General features: G+C 31.8%; 1 pseudogene; it reads right to left on the bottom strand.

The window, feature by feature from the left end:
• Positions 1–504: 504 nt before the first annotated feature.
• Positions 505–11,683, bottom strand: LOC150037066 (uncharacterized; annotated as a pseudogene).
• Between the last annotated feature and the right edge of the window lie 1,970 nt (positions 11,684–13,653).

Genomic DNA, 13,653 nt, shown 5'->3' on the forward strand with positions numbered 1-13,653 from the left:
ATTTAGTCCAATTGTACTTACGAGTCATTTGTGAAGGGTTGTCGTACTGTGGATTGGTTATATCCAATGGTCCCTTCGGTAGCTCATCGGATTTTATGAGAATCAAGTTTTGGATTAATTTGAATTGTTCGAATTAATTGAGGGAATTAATATATATGATATAATTATGTTTATGTAATTATATATGATATAATTACTATAATGTATTTGATACATTATAATATAAAGAATTTATGAGAGGAATTAAATGTTTGCATATGATTCAAATGTTAATTATATGAATTAGATTCATATAATTAAAATTTAATGTATATATGATTTATATTAAATACTATAAGAGAGAGAAAAGAAACTATAGGTTATATATATGATACAATTTTGAACTATATGTTATATGTTATATATGAGATAACATATGATTGCATAATATATAATAAATTGGCTATTATATATTTTTGTTATAATTTTAATTATTAATTATTTTATTATTAAATAGTTTTCTAATTATTTAATTTTAGAATAATTAAGGGGAGGGACCACCTTTTTCTCTCCATCACTTATGTAAGAAGTGGCGGAGGCCTCTCTTTGATATACCTGCAAAAAAGACAGAAAAGAAAAAAAAAAGTGATACAAAACGTTGTTTTCTGAAAATTTGTTTTTGGCTTACCAAGGTTTTTTCTCTCAAGAAAAATTCTTCCTTCTCCCTCAATTCCAAACCTATCTAGAGCCCACACCTCCTAGATTTTCATCAAAGAATATTGAGGACTCTTTCGTGGTCGTGTTCGTGGGATTCAATTTAAAGAACGTCTTCAAGGGTAAGGTTTCCTAACATTTTTGGTTCTTTTTGTTTTTGATGCATGTTGTACAATTTATAGTTTTCTTAATGTATGTACTGTAAAAATTTGTTTTTAAAAAACGATTGGGAATTAGGATGATCCACTTCCGCTATGGTCTACTTCACAGAGGTTTTTTCTGTTGGGATTGGTGTCCTAATTCTCTTAGTGGTCTCGTAGTTTTAAACATTATGTACACACATTTTTATTAATAAAATAAGTGTTATTTTATAAGCATTTACTCAAATCCAATAAACTAAGATCCATGGTTATTTCATGTAACTTAAGCATATATATGAGACATACAAGTAGATCATGTCTTAAGTAATAACCTAAATGATCTGTAATATAAGGATAAAGGAGGAATACCTTATCCTAGTGACACTACGGATACGACTGCTTTGTAGATGTTACAAGTGTTGTAGAGTGCTACAAATAGTCTGATTCTGATCATTCATGTGGAGACATGCAAGCGGGGGTGTCTTATACAAAGAGTTTGTATAAGACTGGACCACGAGATGATTAGTCTCTTTATATAATGTCGTTGATAATTGGGACTTACATTTTACTAAAATGACCATAGGTGATATGACCTTAATCTTGAGTGAGTTGAGAACTTTTACCTATGATGGTAGTCCTTTGACTAGTATGGGTGAGAGTGGCCAGATTGTCAATTCAACAAGCCTACCTTTTTGGGAATTCATCTGATTAGGGAGTTAGGAACCCAGCTATACAAGACGGAATTCACTCATTCCTCGAAGCAGGGGTAAGTAGATAAATTGCTCCCTTAAGGACTGATTCTGACTCTTGAACATAGTGGCCACACCCTCTCTTTGGAAGAGAGGGCTCAGTCATAGTAGGACTATGACTTATTGTTCATTAGAGGAATCAGTAGTACTTAAGGAGTTAGATATAACTATAGGGGCAAAATGGTAAATTGACCCAGTTCAACTTATGAGCGATTTGTGAAGGGTCATCGTGCTGTTGATTGGTCATATAGACACGAAAATATATCTGTAGTGAGAAGAGTGCAACTGCTAGTCTTTAGTGGAGTGCCCGATAGTTAACAGATGGTGGATCTCATTACTAAAGAGACGTACCGTTTGAGCTTCAAGCTACAAGTCCATAAAGTCCTCTTGGTAGCTTAATGGATTCAAGTTGAGAATCAGCTTTTGGGTTAGTTTGAAGTGTTCAAATTAACAAGAGGGAATTTGATTATATATGATATAATTAAATTGGTTCAATTATATGTGATATAATTGAGTTGATGTATTAGATACATTAATTGAAGGAATTGATATAAATATGATTTATATTAAATAAAGGAGAAAAGAACTATGGTTTAAATATTACATATGATGTGATATTAAAACTATAGGTTATGAATATAATATGATAAGTTAGTTAATATATTTATTTATAATAAAAACAATTATGAGATAATTGTTTAGTTGGTTATTTTCTCCATTAAATGTGCAAGTAGGAGGTTAATTTCAGTTTTGAATAACTGAAGGATAAAATGAAAGAGTTTTTATTTTATGAACGACTACTTCATTAATTGTTTCACTAATCATTTACGCATGAGAGGCCATACGATAGCCCTCACGAGAGACTAAACGATCTAGTGAGAGACTAAACGATCGAGCGAGATTTGCTAGACGATCAACTCTAAACGATTGAGCGAGAGACTATACGATCGTCTAAACGAGAGCGAGAAATTACTAAATGATCGGCTAGACGATTGCTCATGAGAGAGAGATATTGCTAGACGATTGGCTAGACGATTCTCACGAGAGTGAGATTTACTAAACGATCACATACTCTTAGTTAATGCGATAGACAAAATCATTCTCCTACTTACTTGATCGTGTAGTTCGATCATTTAATTCCTCCATCCCTCTACCAAATTTACACAGAGCCCACACCTCCTGGATTCTCACTCTAAGAATACCAAGGTTGCCAAATGGTAGTGTCGAGGGGTTACTGTTTGTGGATAAGACAGTTCGTGATTGCTAGATGATTGACTAGGCGATTGGGACGACTGTGAGAAGTTGTTGTTCAATTGTTCACGAGAGTGAGATATTGATGGTCGATTGATCATGAGAGCTAGAGGTTTTCAAGAGAAGAGTTCTTCAAAGGTATGTCTTTCAATTCCTTTATATTTGATTAAGAAAACATGCTGTAATTTTCTTGAAGATGCATAACTATTCTTGTATGTTTGTGAATGCATTTATTCTTGCACAATGGGCTTGAAAAGATCTTTCTTTCGCTCACTCATTCTCTTGAATAAGAGTTCCTCCATTTTCATGGTGATCCCAAAGGAACACCAAAACATAGATGTAGAATGTGAACTCGAAAGCTCACAATATGCGATGTACATAGCCCAATAAGAAACCTAACAGCCACTATCTGTCTAACATAGTCACAAGCATACAAACATAAACTTATAACATGCTTAAGAGTTTGTAGAGTGGTCTCAACAAATCCATCCATCAAACAAATATGAAATGTTAAAAAACATATCACATTTTTCATAGTATAAACATAGGCCTCCATAACCCCTTCAACAATCCAACATAGCAAGTCATAGCATGTCAATCTATCATATAGAATGCAATCACATACTTTACACCAACTTGGGTTTGAGGGTAAACCAGCAATAAGTATCTTAACTCTCAATTTAAGCCCTGATTGATTAGTAATTCGTTCCTCTTCTAGAAATAAAGTATCCTTGGATCAAACTCCACTTCAACACTCCCAAATCAGCATGATCCAAAAACTACACGCAAAAATTTAGGCATCAAACCTGACCAACAATAACAAAAATCAACATAGTCATCTTTGAAAACTTCTATAATTGTAAATATTTACCAAAACCGCCGATGTTTGATCCTTAATACTGCTAGACACCGGCCTCACAATCTCCAAAACCCGAATCTAGCAACAAAACAACAAGGTTTATGCCATAAATTCATTGGGCAAAAGTTTATCAACCAAGGATAGACCTAAAAATGCCCACAATCTTACCTCAAACAGCAACAACCGATGGGATCTGACAACAAATCGACTATAGAAAGGCTTGTCCACATCAGTTCACAAATGGATGGTTGGGCTAGGCCGGCAATGGCTGGAAGAGGCTTGTACGACTAAAGTTGAGCGAATGAACAAATAGGCGAAGGAATCAGTGACGGCCAAATGCGTGAAAAAGAGGGGAAAGCGACGCGGATGGCTGACTAAGACGTGCAGACTTTCCATGGCGCAAATAGCTAGCTGAGGCATTGTTGGGTTTTATGTCCTAAAACTCGCAGTTTGTAAAAAGATAAACAATTTCTATAGTTAATAAACTTATTATTAATTTTGTATATATCAAAATCTAAATCCAATAAACTAAGACCCATGACTATTACATGAGTACTTGAACTTTATGTGGAGACATAAAAGTAGATCGGGTTCGAGTAAATAGTCAAAATGATCTATAGTATATGAATGAGGTTGGGTGTCTTATTCTGGTAATACTATGGGATGCAACCTACTTTGTAGTTGTTACAAAGAGTTGTAAAGTGCTGCAAACGAAGTGATCCTAGTTCGTATATGTTATGACATGAGGAGTGAGGGCGTCCTATGCAATGAGTTTGCATAAGATCGGATCAAGAAATAAGTCACTCTTACTTTATAACGTTGTTTACTGTATAAGACTGATTATTTCACTTAGATGACCTAGGTAACTCGATCTTAATCCTGAGCTAACTATGAACTTCTGTTTATTTGGGATTATCCATAGATTTGGATAGATGAGGGTTGGCTCAACAGCGCTGGCTCAATAAGTCTCCCATTTCAAGGGTAAGACCGAATAGATAGCTGGGGATATAGGGTGCAAGACAGAATTCACGCCTACCCGATTTAGGGATAGGAGAAAGGTTGTACTCTCAAGTACTGAATCCAGGTCTTAAACAAGAGGCCCCACCCTCTCACTGGGCTGAGAGAGTTTTGGTTTAGTGACTGGATCACGAACCAGTTTTTCATCAGAAGATTCGTAGGAACTTAAGGAACAAGACGTAATCTCGGGAGTAAAATAGAAATTCGACCCAATCGTTATTACGAGCAACCTGTGAAGGGTCGACTTACTAATCATGGTTAAATCATGTGGACATAATATATCTAAAGTGAGGGGAGTGCAACTATGGGTTTTAGTGGAGTGACCTATTAGTTAACGAATGGGGCTTAATTCGGTATAATGAGTTTAGCCAATTAATCTCGGATCGTTGGAGCCCGTGATCTGTAGGTCCGCGAGGTCTCCCTACTAGCTCATAATGGATTAGCTTTAGAGTAGCGTGATAAGTTAATTTGAAACGTTCAAATAAGAATTAAAGGAATTAGTAATTACATAAGATATAATTATACGTTTAATTTTAAGAATTAAACGAAATAAGAGAATTAATATTTAATTATGATTTAAATATATGAAGGTGGATTTGTGTAAAATTAATTTAATATTTGGCATTAAATTAATTGTTTAAATTGTTTAAATAATTATTTATTGATTTTATTAAGAATTTATGAAATTAATTTTATAAAATTAATAATATTTTTTTATTTTGAAATCAAATTTGAAAATTGAAAAAAGTTAGAAAAACACAAAAATGGAATTTTGGTTTTTTTTCCACTACACCTTCAAGTAGTTTACACAAAACTCACTTCATTTGTCTTCAATAACTCCAAGCATGAGCTACATCTCATTCAACCATCTTCTTTGCATGATAGTCTGCAATATATTGAGAAGATTGGAGTGGAACTGAGGCAGGCAATCAATAGAATTTTTGCTGAAAATTCGTGGAGAAGAAGGTGTTCTTTAAGTGGGTTGCTGCTGTGAGTTCTCCAATTTTCCTTCATTCAAGCTTATTTTGAGTCCCACAACTCAATCTAAGTTCCAAGAAGATAGTGGGAAAGATCTTGAGGTGGTCTACAACAAGTTTTGGAGAAGTTTACAGCTCAAAATCAAGATTTGAAGAGGTTCTACAAAGGTATGGCTTGAAACCCACTTGTTTCTGCAAGAGCATGCTTTAGTTTCTGTCAAAATTAATGAATTAGAGTGCTTATTGATCCTTGTTGCTTCCGCTGCTTGCTGATACATTCCTACAGGCGTGACTCGAGTGGTCAAGTGAATGTGGTCTGCAGGTGGTGTCACCTCCAGCGACGACTCGAGTGGCTAGGTATAGGCTTGACGGCGCGACCAAACGAGAAATTAGAAGGGGATCTGATGCGTGAAACGAAGAATGAGGGGAAAATCTTGTTTTCCCTTTTTTTCCTTTGGCACAAATCTCGGGCCCTAAACATCTATATAAATATAATTTCCTTTTCAAAAACCCTAATTAGTTACCTGAAAATTTGGGACGTCACATTATTTCATAAATGTCTCAAAATTTGAATTTTTCAAAGATGACTTTTAGTATTAATTTTGGACAATTATACCCTTTTTTTTCATCCATTTATATCCAATTTTCTTATATATTCCCCTATTTACGAAGCTACCTTAATGATAGAGAGGGAAAATGCATTTATTATAAAAAAAATTTCCATTTTCAATTGGAGAGAGAAAATGCATTTATTGTAATTTTTTCATTTTCAATTGCAGAGAGAAAATGTATTATTTTATTTTCCATTTCACAGCTTCTTTGATTTTTAATATTATGTGATATATACCCTTGTTTTTTTTAGTATTATTTATTTTAATGAAATATATTCCATTGTTTATTTTGTATCACTTGTGATAATAATATATTTTTTGATGTTCTGATATTGTCCGTTGTAGCCATCATGCTCGTCGTTGCTGCCTACCTATCGTCGTTAATGGTCGAGTCTCATTGTGATTGACGAAACCCTAGCCATCTTCCATCACAGCACACCCTACGTCTAGGGATTGGGTTGACAGTAGTAAGTTTTCAACAACAATTGACTGGAGAAAGAAGGTTTGGAGGGAGGGGGAACTAGGTCGGTGGGGGATGTGGGAGAGAAGAAAGGAAGAGAGGGAGATGAGGGGAGAGAAAAAGGAAGAGAAGGGAAATTGGAAGGGATGGGGACCCATGGGATAGAAAATAAAAGGAGAGAAGAGTTTAATTAAAATATTTAAAAATGTTATGAAATTGAGGAGCACAACGGGAATATGGATATGAAAAATATAATATAATAATATTTTTATATAATAATAATAAATAAATAAAAACTAAAATTATGAAATAAAATAACTATAAACATAAAATAACCAAAATCATAAAATTGGATAATATGAAAATTAGTGGAAGTGGAATTCTCACCAATGTATATGTGATTTTAAGATCCACTAAATGTCACTATTTATAGGTAAAGTGGAAAGTAGGATGTGGACTTACATGGACACCAAGCATGAATAACTACAAGGCACATGGACAACATGAATGGTGACACATGGCCTTTGGGACACTAAGCAAACTATTTTCTATTATAATATTCATAATACTCTCCTTAGATGCCTATATATATATATGAAATATGCCTCGTTAAAACCTTACTAGGAAAAACCCTAGTGAAGGAAAAAGAGTACGTATTTCATATAATACATACTCCTAAAAAAAATAATATATTTACTTCCTCTCGTGAAAACATCACTTAAGATCTCTAAGTCACCACATCTCAATGTTGTGCACTAATTTTTCAAAAGTTGCGATTGATAATGCCTTTATAAATAAATCTGCTAGGTTATCCTTCTAACAAATTTGTTGTACAGTGATATCTCCATTTTCTTCAAGATCATGAGTGTAGAAAAGCTTCGGTGAAATATGTTTTGTTCTATCTCCTTTAATATATCTCATTTGATTTGGGCTATGCAAGCTGTGTTGTCTTCGTATAATATTGTTGGAAGGTTTTTATTAGAAGACAAGCCACGTGTTTCACGAATGTGTTGAGTCATTGACCTTAGCCATACACATTCTCGACCAGTCTCGTGAGTTGCAAGAATTTCAGCATGATTTGAGGAAATGATCGTTATCGTCTGTTTCACCGATCGCCATGATATAGTAGTTCCTCCACACGTGAACAGATAACCTGTTCTAGAATACTCAATTTACAAACCAAGACAAACTTTTGTTTTTCTGAGATCTTTCATCTCAAATTATTTCTTAAGATATTCTATTACCTTTGAAAGCTCTCCAGGAATTCTAATTATATTCAAGTCATCAATATATACAGTTATAATAACAAATCTTGATTTTGATTTCTTTATAAAAAACATATAGACATATTAGATTGTTTTGATATCATTCTTTCAATAAATATCCACTCAGGCGATTATACAACATCCGTCCCGATTGTTTCAATCCATATAGTGATCTCTGTAACTTTATTGAATACCATTCCCGAGAATTTGATGTATATCAGGTACCTTAAATCCTTTTGAGATTCTCATATAAATATCATTATCAAGAGATCCATATAAATATATTGTGACTACATCCATAAGATGCATATTCAGATTTTTATACACAGTCAAGCCAATTAAATATCTTAATGTAATTACATCCACCATCGGAGAATCGTCTCCTCCAAATCAATACCAGGTCTTTATGAAAAACTTTGTGCAACTAGTCTTACTTTATATCTTATGACCTCATTATTTTCATTTCTTTTCCTCACAAATACCCATTTATATCCCACAGGTTTAATACTTTTTGGTGTTCGGACTACAGGTCTAAAAACCTTACGTTTTGAAAGTGAGTTTAATTTTGCCTCGATTGCTTCTTTCCATTGAAGTCAATCTTTTCTATGTCAACATTCTTCAACAAATTTTGGTTCAGGATCCTCATTTTTCAGATATAATATCAAGAGCAACATTATACACAAAAATGTTGTCGGTAATTACATTAGTTCGATTCCATCTTTTTCCTGTCATGACATGGTTTATTGAAATCTCATTATTATCTTTAGGTATTTCACCTTCCTCACTAGTCATGTCAATGATTTCTTTATGGGTATTTACATCCTCGATCAAGTCTTTTTCACTATTAATTATTTTTTTTTTCGAGGATTTTTATCTTTGGAACCACTGGTCTACCATGCTTTTGGCGTGTTTCATACTCATTAATGACAACTTGTTGTGTTGGGATATCAATTTTTTATGGAACATTTACAATTGGTATATGTGACTTAGTTAATTTCTTTGCATCTATAAATGCATCTGGTAATTGATTTTCTATATTTCGCAAATGAATTATTTTCTGAACTTCAAGTTCACATTGATCTGTACGGGGATCTAAACGAGACAATGACGATGCATTCCATGTAATTTCTTTTTCCAACTTATTAATTCCTCCTCTAATGTTGGAAAATTTGTCTCATCAAAATGACAATCAGCAAATCGTGCAGTAAATACATCACCCGTCAGGGCTCAAGATATTTAATAATTAATGGGGAATCATATCCAACATATATTCCTAACCTCATTTGAAGACCCATCTTAATGCGTTGTGGTGGAGCAATTGGAACATATATTGCACATCAAAAAATCCTCAGATGGGAAATATTTGGCTCATGATCATAAGCTAATTGTAATGAGGAGTACTTATAATAAGCTATTGGCCTAATACGTACAAGTGATGTTGCATGCAAAATAACATGTCCCTATACTGATGAAGGAAGCTTAGCTCTCATAAGTAAGGTCTTGCAATTAATTGTAAATGTTTTATAAATGATTATGCTAAACTATTTTGTGTATGAACATGAACTACAGAATGTTCAACACTTATCCCAATTGACATACAATAATTATTAAAAGCTTAGGATGTAAATTCACCAGCATTATCAAGATGAATGGTCTTAATTGTATAATCAGGAAATTGTGCTATTGACTTAATTATTTGAGCAGATAATCTTGTAAATGCAAAATTTCGACTTGATAATAAGCACATGCGTGACCATCTGCTGGATATATATATTAATACCATAAAATATCTAAATAATCTACTTGGTGGGTTAATGGGTCTACACATATCACCATGAATTCATTCTAAAAATGCAGGTGATTCAGTTCCCACTTTAGCTAGTGATGGTCTAATTATCAAATTTCTTTGAAAACAAACATCTCATGATAATTTATTAGATTGAAGAATCTTCTGGTTCTTCAATGGATGTCCATTTGAATTCTCGATAATTCTTCTCATCATTATAGATCCTAGATGACCCAATTCGTCATGCAAAATTGTAAATATGTCTAGATTCATGAACTTTAAATTCATTATTGCATATGTTTCAATTACTTGTATATGAGTATCATATAATCCAGAAAATAAAGTAGGCAACTCTTCCAATATACATTTTTCATTTGAGATAGGGATATGATATATAGATATTCCACATTGTTCTTACTATCAATCTCAATATGATAATTATTGCAACGTATATCTTTAAAACTTATAAGATTTCTCTTTGATTGACCAGAGAACGATGCATTGTCAATTGTAAATTTTGTTCCTCTAGGTAAAATAATATTTTCTTTTCCAAAACTTTCAATCAAGTCTGCAGAACCTGATATTGTATTTACTTTTGCTTTCAACATTGTCAATTTAAAAAATTATTTTTTATTTGTAAGTATTGTGTGTAGTTGCACTGTTTGCCAGACATAGATCCTCTTTACTCTTTTTTTAAACACCCAACATATGAAAATGATCCATGTTTATTCATTGAAAGAAAATAATTACAATAAGAAAAATAACACTTAAAATATACAAAATTTACTAAAAAAAACATGAAGATAGATAAAAGAAACAATAACATTAAGTCTAGATATTCTCAAATTCAAAAGAAACACTTGATGTTCCATCAACTGCACCAATCTTCTCTTCAGGAGATTCAAAAAAGTTCGCCACATCCAAATTTGTCATATGAGATGGATCAAATATGTCATTATCCTGGTATGCAAAATTTGCTTCCACATTTTTCTCTTTTTCCTTCATGGAGGCTTGATAGAGGTTAACTAAGTGTTTTAACGTACGTTAGGTACGTGACCAATGCCAAGTTATTCTGCATCGGAAGCATTTATTTTCAATGCTCTTTGAACTTTTATCTTGTGGAGCTTTTCCTTTGTGATCATCGTTTTGTGTGGTTCTTTTGAAATTTAAATGATTATAACGATCACCACGAAAATAATAATAATTTCTTCCTCTGCTACGGTCACGACCTCGACCGCGACCACGACCACGACCACGATTATTATTAAAATTTACAGCATTCATTTCAGGGAATGGTGTTGTTCTGGTTAGTCAAGATTCATGATTTTTCATCAATAACTCGTTATTTTGTTCGGCCACGAGAAGACATGAAATTAATACAGAATACTGTTTAAAACCTTTCTCTCGACATTGTTGTTGCAGGAGCATATTTGAAACATGAAATGTAAAAAATGTCTTCTCAAACATATCGACATCAATAATTTTCTCTCCGCATAACAATAATTTTGAACTGATTTTAAATAATGCAGAGTTGTAATCACTTGCTAATTTGAAATCTTGTAGCCTCAAGTGCATCCACTCATAACGAGTTTTAGGAAGAATAATTGTTTTTTTATGATCATACATCTCTTTCAAATTTTTCCACAAGATAATAGAATCTTTTATTGTAAGATACTTCATTTTCAACCCCCGTAGATATAGTGACGAAGGAAAATCATAGCTTTTGTTGTCCTGACTGGATGTCGAATTTTCTTTTTTAATAGTCTCCCCATGATTCATAGCATCCAGGTGGATTTCAGCATCAAGTACCCATAACAAATAATTATTGTCGTTAATATCAAGGGTGGCAAATTCCAATTTTGTGAGATTTGTCATGGTAGCACTATCATAAAATATTGTACTTATGTTGTAAATTTAATAGATATTGAATATGCAAAATAACATTAAATTTATTAATTATGACGAAGAGGGACAAATCGACATACCTTTAGGACCTACATTTAATAGGGAAAACGACAGGAGCTTGTGCTGATAACGTGTTATGAAATTGAGGAGCGCAACGGAAATACGAATGCGAAAAATATAATATAATAATATTTTTATATAATGATAATAAATAAATAAAAACTAAAATTATAAAATAAAATAACTAAAAACATAAAATAACCAAAATCATGAAATTTGATAATATGAAAATTAGTGGAAGTTTCACCAATGTATGTGTGATTTTAAGATCTCCACCAAATGCCACTATTTATAGGCAATGTGGTAAGTAGAATGTGGAACACCAATCATGAATAACTACAACGCATATGAACAACATGAATGGTGACAAATGGCCTTTGGGACACTAATCAATCAATAAGCATCTATTTTCTATTATAATATTCATAATAGAAATTTTTTTTTGATTTAATTAAGGACTGTATGTAGAATCGAGAAATTTTGAGGGTTTTTTTAAAACATGTTTAACTGATGGTAGGTTGGGAATAAAAAGATAATTGAGTCATAATATTTGTGTAATTAAGAAATCTACTTAGACATTCTTGTATAAATGAAAAAATTAAACATAAATGTAATATAAGGTATTTATTAAGGCCTTGTGTGTTGTTATCTCAATCTCTTAACATCACACCATTACAACTTTGAAATAATGAGATAGAATTTTCATATTCTAACATTTTATCTCTTAAATACTTATAGGTTATATATGGGTGTGAGAATGTGAGAAGAAAATAAATATTTAATGCTTATTTTATTTTATTTTTATATTAATTTAATAATAAATAATTTTAGCTTTTATGTGTAATAAGTATTTTTTTTTTTTTTTGGAAAAAAGAGAGAATCATCGAGTACGTGAGTGGTGAGCTCTTTTTTTTCTTCTAATTATCAACATAAAACAACTTACTAAGAACAATTTAGGCAATTTAGGCTTTAAAAATAAATTATAATATTGTAAATTTAAAATCTGGCGAAGGATAAAATAATTAAAAAAACGATTCTCCCTTCAAGTAGGCTTTAAGATAAGATTGTGTTTTTATGGAAAAATAGGTAAATATAATCATGTATAACAAATAAAAATATAAAATTAAAAAATTCAATGTTTTACTGGGCTTGACTTCACAATTGATATTGTATAGTATATCTCTCTTATATACCGAAATCAATGAAGGTAATGTATTAAAATTTAAAAAAAAAATAAAAAAAATAAAAACATTATCGGGTTTGACTTCACAAAATTGACATTGCATCAATTTTTTTGCTCCCATACATGCATGTCTTCGAGCTTGCCTTAACATTACAAAGTATTAACAATATTGCAACATAAAAGCAATGTTAAAATTATGTTAAATTATACAATCTAATAGAAATTATAAGATAGAATGAGTTAAAAAAAAAAAAAAAAAAAAGTAGAAAAGCAAGTAAGAGTATAAGTGAATATTCGATGTTGGAAGAAACTCATTTATATAGTTGTAAAAAATAGAAGTTATAATTTATTTATTTATTTATTTTAGAGTTTAAGTTACAAAACCTTTTAAACTATGAGTCGAAGAAATTTAATCATTGGAATAAAGAGATACTTTTCATATTCTAACTTATTTATCCATTAAATAGAGATTGGGAATGCGAAAAGACAATAAAATAATTAATGTTTTTTTATTATTAATTATTAATAACAATAAATAACTTTAACTTTAATATGTAATAAGTAATGTTTTTTTTTTTTTTATAAAAAAAAAATACCCATTAAAAAAAAATACCCATTGACATGAGTGGTTTTAAATTACCGACTAAAAAAATTCAATAAAACAATCTACGTACTATTGTAAGTTTTTTAAAAGACC

This window comes from Benincasa hispida, chromosome 3 (assembly GCF_027475165.1).
Source record: "Benincasa hispida cultivar pf3 chromosome 3, pf3_genome.v1.1, whole genome shotgun sequence".
Taxonomy (NCBI): domain Eukaryota; kingdom Viridiplantae; phylum Streptophyta; class Magnoliopsida; order Cucurbitales; family Cucurbitaceae; genus Benincasa; species Benincasa hispida.